Source organism: Macadamia integrifolia, chromosome 11 (genome assembly GCF_013358625.1).
Source record: "Macadamia integrifolia cultivar HAES 741 chromosome 11, SCU_Mint_v3, whole genome shotgun sequence".
NCBI classification, from domain to species: domain Eukaryota; kingdom Viridiplantae; phylum Streptophyta; class Magnoliopsida; order Proteales; family Proteaceae; genus Macadamia; species Macadamia integrifolia.
The window spans coordinates 8,706,899-8,715,844 of NC_056567.1; the positions used below are offsets into that span (position 1 = coordinate 8,706,899).

The 8,946-nt window shown below is 37.9% G+C and overlaps 1 non-coding gene across 1 annotated transcript; it reads right to left on the minus strand.

Annotated features, from left to right (window-relative positions):
• Positions 1 to 8,495: 8,495 nt before the first annotated feature.
• Positions 8,496 to 8,602, minus strand: LOC122094535. Its single transcript, XR_006144850.1, has one exon. It is a non-coding gene; the product is annotated as a small nucleolar RNA R71 (small nucleolar RNA).
• Between the last annotated feature and the right edge of the window lie 344 nt (positions 8,603 to 8,946).

Genomic DNA, 8,946 nt, shown 5'->3' on the forward strand with positions numbered 1-8,946 from the left:
AGACTTATGGCATTTAGGTCCAATAATTTATGAGGGTATTGATTACCCAACTAAACAAATGATAGAGTCTATGTGCCCTGAGGGATTCACATCCTTTACAGATGAAGGAAAGGCATGGGAATTCTTACTTGACTTAGCTGACAAAACCCGTGAGTGGGAATCAACCCAAGAGAGTGAAAGAACCATAGGAGAAAAAGGATATTTTGTGGATGGGATAGTAGCCAAGGAAGCCCATTTGGATAGCCTAATCAAGAGAATTGAGGCTATTGTTCCTAGAGAGCCATCATCAGTCAATTTGGTTAAGAGTTGTGCTTGGTGCCAGTCCCTTGGACATCTCCTAGAAGAATGCCCCAACACCTCTAGGGGCACTTCTAATGATAGTGTTAATGCCTTATACCAGAATAATCCATATAGTAATACCTACAATCCAGGATGGAGAAATCACCCAAATTTCTCTTGGAATCAGAGCAACCAAGCAGGGCCTTCCAATTTCCATAATCAAGGTCAATCTGGACTCCAAAGGCTTCCCTTTGCACAACAATCTTTTTCTCAAAATACTTTCCCTAGGTCAAATGTAGGACCTCAGGCTAGTTTTCCTAGGGTCCCTCTCCTATCATCTTATTAGCAACCCCCTGGGTTTACCAACACTGGAGAGGCAAGTAGAATAAGCGACTTGAAAAAAAAATATGGCTCTCCTCATGACAAGCCATCAAAATCTTACGAGAGAACTCACTCAAGTTGTCTCAATTATGTGTGAGAGGGAGAAAGGAACTTTACCCAGTCAACCAGAGCCTAACCCTAGGCATCATCAGCATGTTAGTTCACAAACATCAACTAATGCACCACTGAATATAGTATAAGGTCAAACCCAACAAGGGCCCTCTAACTAATGTAATGTTGTTTATACCCTTAGGCGTGGTAGAGAGTACCAACAGAGCGTTCCTAAATCTTCCTCATCTATTACTCATGTTAACTCTCCTTCAGTTGAGGACACAAGTGTGCCTCTTGTTTCAGGTTCGTCTGATGAACCTAAAGATTTTTCTAAAACTAAAAATGATTGGGTTGAGGAAACCAAAAATGATTCTTCTGAACAGGGGCAAATCCCTAACAGTCCTTATGTTCATCCTGTCCCATTTCCTAATCGCTTGGTAAACAAAAGGAAGACTGCTTTATGGATAAAATTTTAGAAGTCTTCAAAAAGGTGGAAGTGAACATCCCCCTTTTGGATGCCATATCCCAGATCCCCGCCTATGCAAAGGTACTGAAAGATTTGTGCACTCACAAACATATCACTAGTGTGCCCAAAAAGACGTTCTTGGCAGGTAACATTAGTTCCATAATTACTCAGCCTATAGCAGCCAAGTATAAGGATCCAGGGAGCCCTACCATATCTTGTATCATAGGCAACACCTACATTGAGCATGCCTTACTTGACCTTAGTGCAAGTATGAATCTTTTACCTTACCATGTGTGCAAGCAACTTAGATTGGGAGAGTTGAAAGCCACTAGAACTACTCTTCAGTTGGTAGATAGGTCTGTTAAAATTCCTAAAGGGATGGTTGAGGATGTCTTACTAAAGGTGGGGGAATTTATTTTCCTTGTTGATTTCATTGTGTTAGATACCAAGCCCTTCTCAACCAAGGATGAGATCCCAATAATTTTAGGAAGACCATTCTTGGCTACCAGTAATGCATTAATCAACTGCCGGAATGGTTTCCTAAGGTTATCATTTGGTAACCAAACTTTTTAGTTTAACATGTTTAGGATAGGCAAGCAACCACATATGGAAGAAGAGATTAATATAGTTGAGGATTTTCTGGATTTTTTTGATGATTTAATTACCAACTTTGATATTAATTTTGATTCAGAATTCCAAGAGTGTATGGATGAGTTGGATGATGATAGTGAAAATTTCTTTTCTGAAGTCTTGAGTCTTCACATACCTGTGGAGCCCTTAGGACCCCTTTCCAATTCAATTTCCAAACCTTTCATAGTTGAGCCCCCTAAGCTAGATCTTAAGGAGTTGCCATCTAATTTGAGGTATGCTTTCCTAGGGCCTGACCAGACTCTTCCTATAATAATTTCTTCAAATTTGACTTCTAACCAAGAAGAGGAGTTACTTAAAGTGTTAAAAAATAACAAGGAAGCCCTAGGTTGGACCATGGCTGATATCAAAGGTATAAGCCCTTCTATTGTGTAACATCATATACATCTTATGGAGGATTCCAAACCATCCATAGAACCCCAAAGAAGAGCTAACCCAGTGATGATGGAAGCTATTAAGAAAGAGATCCTAAAGTGCTTGGATCATGGAATAATTTATCCTATTTCTGACAGCCAATGGGCAAGCCCAGTTCACGTAGTGCCTAAGAAGTCTGGTGTGATTGTAGTTCCCAATGCCAATAATGAACTAATTCCAACCCGTGTCCAATCTGGGTGGAGAGTGTGCATAGACTACAGGAAAATTAATGTGGTAACCTAGAAGGACCACTTCCCATTGCCATTCATTGACCAGATGTTAGAGATGTTAGCTGGACATGAATACTATTATTTTCTTGATAGATATTCTGGCTATAACCAAATCCAATTGCTTTAGAGGACCAACATAAGACCACTTTTACATGCCCATATGGAACATTTGCTTACAGGTGTATGCCTTTTGGGCTTTGTAATGCCCCTATTACGTTCCAACGATGCATGATGAGCATATTTTCTGACATGGTCAAAAAATTCTTAGAAGTATTTATAGATGACTTTTCAATTCATGGGAATTCCTATTCTGAATGTCTTCATCATCTTTCCCTAGTTTTGAAAAGGTTCATATCTAAGAATTTGATTTTGAATTGGGAGAAATGCCATTTCATGGTTAAATCTAGTATTTTTTTAGGCCATGTAATATCCAAGGAGGGAATTAAGGTAGATAGAGCCAAAGTGGATTTGATTGATAATTTACCACCTCCTCAATCTTTTAAGGATGTTCGATCTTTTCTAGGGCATGCAGGCTTCTACAGAAGGTTTATTAAGAACTTTAGTCAGTTAGCCCGACCTTTCATTACTTGCCAAAGATCAAACTTTTGAGTTTTCTAAAGAGTGCCTAGAATCCTTTAAACAACTTAAGAGGGAGTTAACCAATGCACCCATTGTTCAACCACCTGTTTGGACTGAACCTTTTGAACTGACGTGTGATGCTTCAGATTTTGCCATAGGGTCAAAGAATTAATAAGTTTCCCACTGTCATTTATTATGCTAGTAGGACCTTAAATGATGCACAACTCAATTATATAACCACTGAAAAAGAATTTTTAGCGGTTGTGTTTGCATTAGAAAAGTTTCGGTCTTACTTAGTTGGTTCACATGTGGTGGTGTATACTAATCATTCTGCTCTCAGATACTTAGTTCAGAAGAAGGATGCCAAAGCCCGTCTCATTAGGTGGGTTTTACTTTTGCAAGAGTTTTATTTAGAAATTAGGGATAAAAAAGGAGTTGAAAACCTAGTTGCAGACCATTTATCCTGGCTCCCCAATTCCTTGATTGTCGATTCTCCAGTCAACGAGAACTTTCCAGATGAACAGTTATTTGCAGTGTCCAGTGAACCATGGTTTGCTGATATTATTAACTTCTTAGTTTCAAGTGTGACTCCGGATCACTGGTCCACCCAAGATAAGTATAGGTTTCATTCCCAAGTTAAGCACTTTTTCTGAGATGATCCTTATTTGTTTAAGATATGTCCGGATCAGATTATCAGACGATGTGTTTCTGATCATGAGCAACATTCTATTCTCTCTTTTTATCATGATCATGCATGTGGTGGACACTTTGGACCAAAGAAGACTGCTGCAAAGGTTCTCCAACGCGGATTTTATTGGCCCACTCTTTTTAGAGATGCTTTTGATTTTTGCAAGGCTTGTCCCGCCTGCCAGTCTTTTGGCCGTATCAATAAGAGGAACATGATGCCCCTCAACCCTATTTTGGTAGTTGAGATCTTTGATGTTTGGGGCATCGATTTTATGGGACCATTCCCTAATTCCTTTGGGAATCTATACATACTTTTGGATGTTGATTATGTTTCTAAATGGATAGAGGTCATACCTTATAAATCTAATGACTACAAAGTGGTGGTCCAGTTTCTCAAAGAGAACATTTTTTTCCGCTTTGGTGCACCACGGGCAATAATTAGTGATAGGGGTACTCATTTTTGTAATCGACCTTTTGAGGCCCTAATGAAAAAGTATGGGATCACCCATAAGTTATCTACCCCTTATCACCCCCAAATTAGTGGCCAAGTGGAGGTGTCTAATAGGCAGATCAAACAAATATTGGAGAAAACTGTTAATCCCAACCATAAGGATTGGTCCCTTAGGCTCATTGATGCCTTGTGGGCCCATTGGACTGCATTCAAGACCGACCTTGGTCAGTCTCCCTACCGTTTGGTGTATGGAAAAGCTTGTCACTTACCAGTTGAGTTGGAGCATAAGGCCTTTTGGGCCATCAAGAAGCTCAACTTTGATTTGTCTGATGTGGGAATTCATCGTAGGCTCCAACTATCTGAGTTGGAGGAACTTAGGAATGAAGCCTATGAAAGTTCTAGGATTTACAAGGAAAAGACCAAAGCTTTCCATGATAAATACATTCTATGTAAATCTTTTGTAATTGGTGATAAGGTCTTATTGTACAACTATTGATTGCTTCTTTTTCCTGGTAAGCTTAGATCCCGATGGGATGGCCCATTTATTGTCCATAATGTATATCCCCACGGGGCTGTGGAGATTTTGAATCCAGGAACAGGGGTAATTTCGAAGGTTAATGGTCAGCGTTTGAAGCCATTCCTCGAGTTTCCTAATACTGGTAGTGAAGAGGTCATGGATCTCTATGAACCTCTTGACACTGATGACTAACTTTTAATCAGGTATGACCCCCTTGCATTGTCTTCGTTTTTAATTCTTTCCATACATTGAGGACATTGCATGACTTAAGTGTGGGGGAGGGAAACCAGTTTCTGCTTTTTCCACTTTGTTTTATTTGTTTTTGTTTTTGTTTTTTTTTAGCTTGCTAAAGGATGAAGTCCTACTTTGGCTTTTGGCTAATGATCATACCATTCGGTTGTTTGATGTATGAAAATAAAAGTTTTGACTAAGGTACCCATTTTGAACGTATAAAAACCCTGTTGAGAAGAAAGAAACAAGCCTGTGTCTTGAGATGGGACTTTCTTTTGAAAAATAAGAGACCCCTGTTTTATGGTGTTGGACCATATGTAAGTCTGTGGGTTCCTTGTACTTTTGATTTGGAGTTGAGACCTTCTTTTTAATTTGGCATGGGTTGACAAATGCACAATTTTAAATGAAATGTGAAATCTGGTATAAAGAAGAATAAGAGTTGATTCCCTTGGAACTAGACAGGGCATTGCGCCTCAGGAAGCGTGGTGTCTTGATCGAAATTCCTTGGGAAGAAACTTCTGAAGGAACTCTAGCATCATTGTTTTTATGGACATATGCAAAAAGCAAAGCTACATAGTAACTTGGGTGTCTGGTGTTTGCTCCACCATGTCATTCAGGCCAAAAGTAGTGGAGTAGAATAGAGTGAAGCGAAAAAAAAAAAAAAAAAAGAAAAAAAAATGTGCAAATGTCATTAATGCTTAGTAATATGTTTTGGTCAAAAACACTCCAACGCCTTAGTCATTGGTTCCCTATTTCTTCACAAGTGGTTTTACCTTAAGATAAGGATGTTTTGGAAGAGACGAGGTGAGTTCCAAATTAAGAAATATGCTAGTGCCTAGAATTGATAAAGGGTAATAAAAGTTCAAGTGTGGGGGTCCCTTGTAAGAAAAATTATCTTTGCTCTGGATTGGTATGAGCCTTACCTTTAGCCAAGGTTGGGATTTATTTATTCTGAATTTTAGGTATATATTCACTGTAAACACCCACGAGACACAACTCGTCCACTAGGGGTGACCTAGGGGTTTAAAGGCTTGTTGCACATGCTAAGTGCAACCGTGATTCCTATAAAAGTGAGTTAGGCTTTTTCTTTCATTTCTTTATTTATTTATCTTGCTCGAGGACGAGCAAAAGTCAAGTATGGGGGAATTTGATGAGCACAATAATGTGTAAAATCTTAGGGATATAAGTATACATTTTGCCCCACTTTGGATAGTACTACTTTTATTTTTCTTGTTTTTTTTTAGTTTCCAAGTCTATAAAAGAAAGTACTTAAAGTGAATTAAGAACCAGTTCAAAGGTGGGACCCACTCATTGGTACCACATCCTCTCTCCTACAAAATCTTGAAGATTATTCTCTCTCCTTGCCACCTCACAAGATCTTGAAGATACTATGCAGAGATTCCTTTCTGATTTAATCAAGATTGCAAGATATTGGTTAATATTGCAATGAAGGAATAGAATTTGTTAATTTTGAAAACAGATTCTCTCTTTCCTCACACAATATCTCAGAGAATGAGGATTTTTACCAAGATTTTATTTTATTTTATTTTCTTTCTTTTCTTAAAGAAGACTTATAGAAGGAAGGAGGCAAGACAAAAGCCCTATAAAAGCCCCTTCCTCCCCCCTCCTAATTATTATTTCCCTTAGTTTATTTTCTAGTTTATACTTAGTTTTCTTCTCTCTCCCTCTCTCACTCTTTAGTTTTAGTTCTTCTCTATTTTTTCTTTAATCACTTTTGTAATAGTTTTTTTTTTATGTCAATTAATGCAATCACTCTTTTATTCTTATTCAGCCTTTTATGTTTATGATATATGCAATTGAGTTGTAATTTTTAAAGTTATAGTTCTAGGCTTAGATCTAGGTGACAAGATCACAAGCCATGGAACATCTTTTTTTTCAAGTTCAGTTTTTTTTGTCTCAAGATTTGTTTTCTCTAGTACTAAAAATTTCAGATTTGGTTTATTCCAGATCTGGTTTTTAGTACTGGTAATATCTCAAATCACCCAAGCTTTCAAGTTCAAGTGTTGAAGTTCAAGTAAGTAGATTTCTTCAATAGTCTTCTCTCCCCCCTCTCATTCCCTCTTCTGACTACCCTTTCTTTCTTAATTTAGGATTTTAATTTCAGTTGTTACATTATTGCTATCCCTTTTCCCCGAGGTTCATGGCTAGTGTATATATTGGTTTTTCCCCTCCTAGCCATAGAACCATCAATTTATTGTTTTTATTTTAATTGTATCCCTTTCCCTAAAGCCAAGTAGAGTAACCCTTGTAAGAGTGACTCTCTGGTCAAGTAGGGAAGCTCATATTATGATGCATCCCTCGGGCTAAGTAGAGAAACCTACTTGTGAGTCTCTCTCTAGCTTTATCCCCTTTCTTTTACTTTATTTTTATTTCAGCATTTTTTTCTTTATTTATTTATTTTTATTTTTTTTTTAATTGCGTGGGTTGTTTATTTTCAGTTATTTAATTATTTAATTTTAATTGCGTGGCTTGCGTCTTTAAATTCTTAGATGACGAATGGTTAGGACGTTATTTTAGATACATATGTTTAGGACGGTAATTAGAATTAGATCACAACCATTAATCGGTTCACTTTCGCATTATTAAAAGAAATAAAAAAATAAAGTGGCTGCTCTCCCTGTGTTCGACCCGTAGCTACACTGATCCGTACGCTTGCGGTTACATTTTAAATTTCAAACAAGTTTTTGGCGCCGTTGCCGGGGAGATAGCTCCATGTTATTTTTCACTTTCTTTTGGTAAATCGGAGTGCTTTGTTTGCTTTGTTTTATATTTTTCCTTTTCTTTTATTGAATTCCTGAGAAGAACAACTTGCAATAATAGTTGTATCAGTGGAGGTCGCCATGCCTCACAGTATGATAAAGATAGGTTTCGCCCTGTAGCAGTACCTCAGGAATTGACCAAAGCAACCCCGGATCCCTGCTGGTAAGCTCCCAAAAAGCAAAAAAATAATAATAATAATAATAAAATAAAAAATAAAAAAATCATCAAAAAAAAAGTTTTGCTATCCATTCTTTTGTGCTTGTCTTACTTTAGTTGTGGGTAGTTTTCTGTTGCATGAGTGTTAAGTGGGTACGTAATACTAAGAATCGGTTAGAAAGAAGAGATCCAACAAGTAGTGACCCTATACGTTTGCTCTCTTTAAAACCCTTCAATATGGGAGACCAACAACAAAACCCTTCACCTAAATCTCTGAAAGATAGGTTCTACCCTGCTAGAACAGCCCAACCTTCCTGCATAGTTCTACCACAAGCCCAGGGCAATAATTTTGAACTTAAATCTCAATACATCACTATGTTGCCCCGCTTCCATGGGTTGACCTCTGAGGATGCATACCTATTTCTAAGGGAATTTGAAGAGGTATGTGTTCTAATTAAGATCCAACAACTTTCTAATGATGCTGTTAACCTTAGGTTTATCACTTTTGCATTGAAAGACCAAGCTAAGAAATGGTTGTATGGGTTACCCAAAAATTCCATAACCTCATGGGAACAGTTCATAGTTGTTTTCCTTAAGAATTTTTTCCCAACTCACAAGACCAATAAGCTTAAAAGTGATATCCTTCAGTTTAGGCAAAAGCCTAGTGAGTCATTTTCCAAACTTATGGAGAGATTCAAGGATCTACTCCAAGAATGCCCTCACCATGGCCTAGACCTATGGTCAAATAATTTATGAGGGTATTGATTACCCAACTAAACAAATGATAGAGTCTATGTGCCCTGAGGGATTCACATCCTTTACAGATGAAGGAAAGGCATGGGAATTCTTACTTGACTTAGCTGACAAAACCCGTGAGTGGGAATCAACCCAAGAGAGTGAAAGAACCATAGGAGGAAAATGATATTTTGTGGATGGGATAGTAGCCAAGGAAGCCCATTTGGATAGCCTAATCAAGAGGATTGAGGCTATTGTTCCTAGAGAGCCATCATCAGTCAATTTGGTTAAGATTTGTGCTTGGTGCCAATCCCCTGGACATGTCATAGAAGAATGCCCT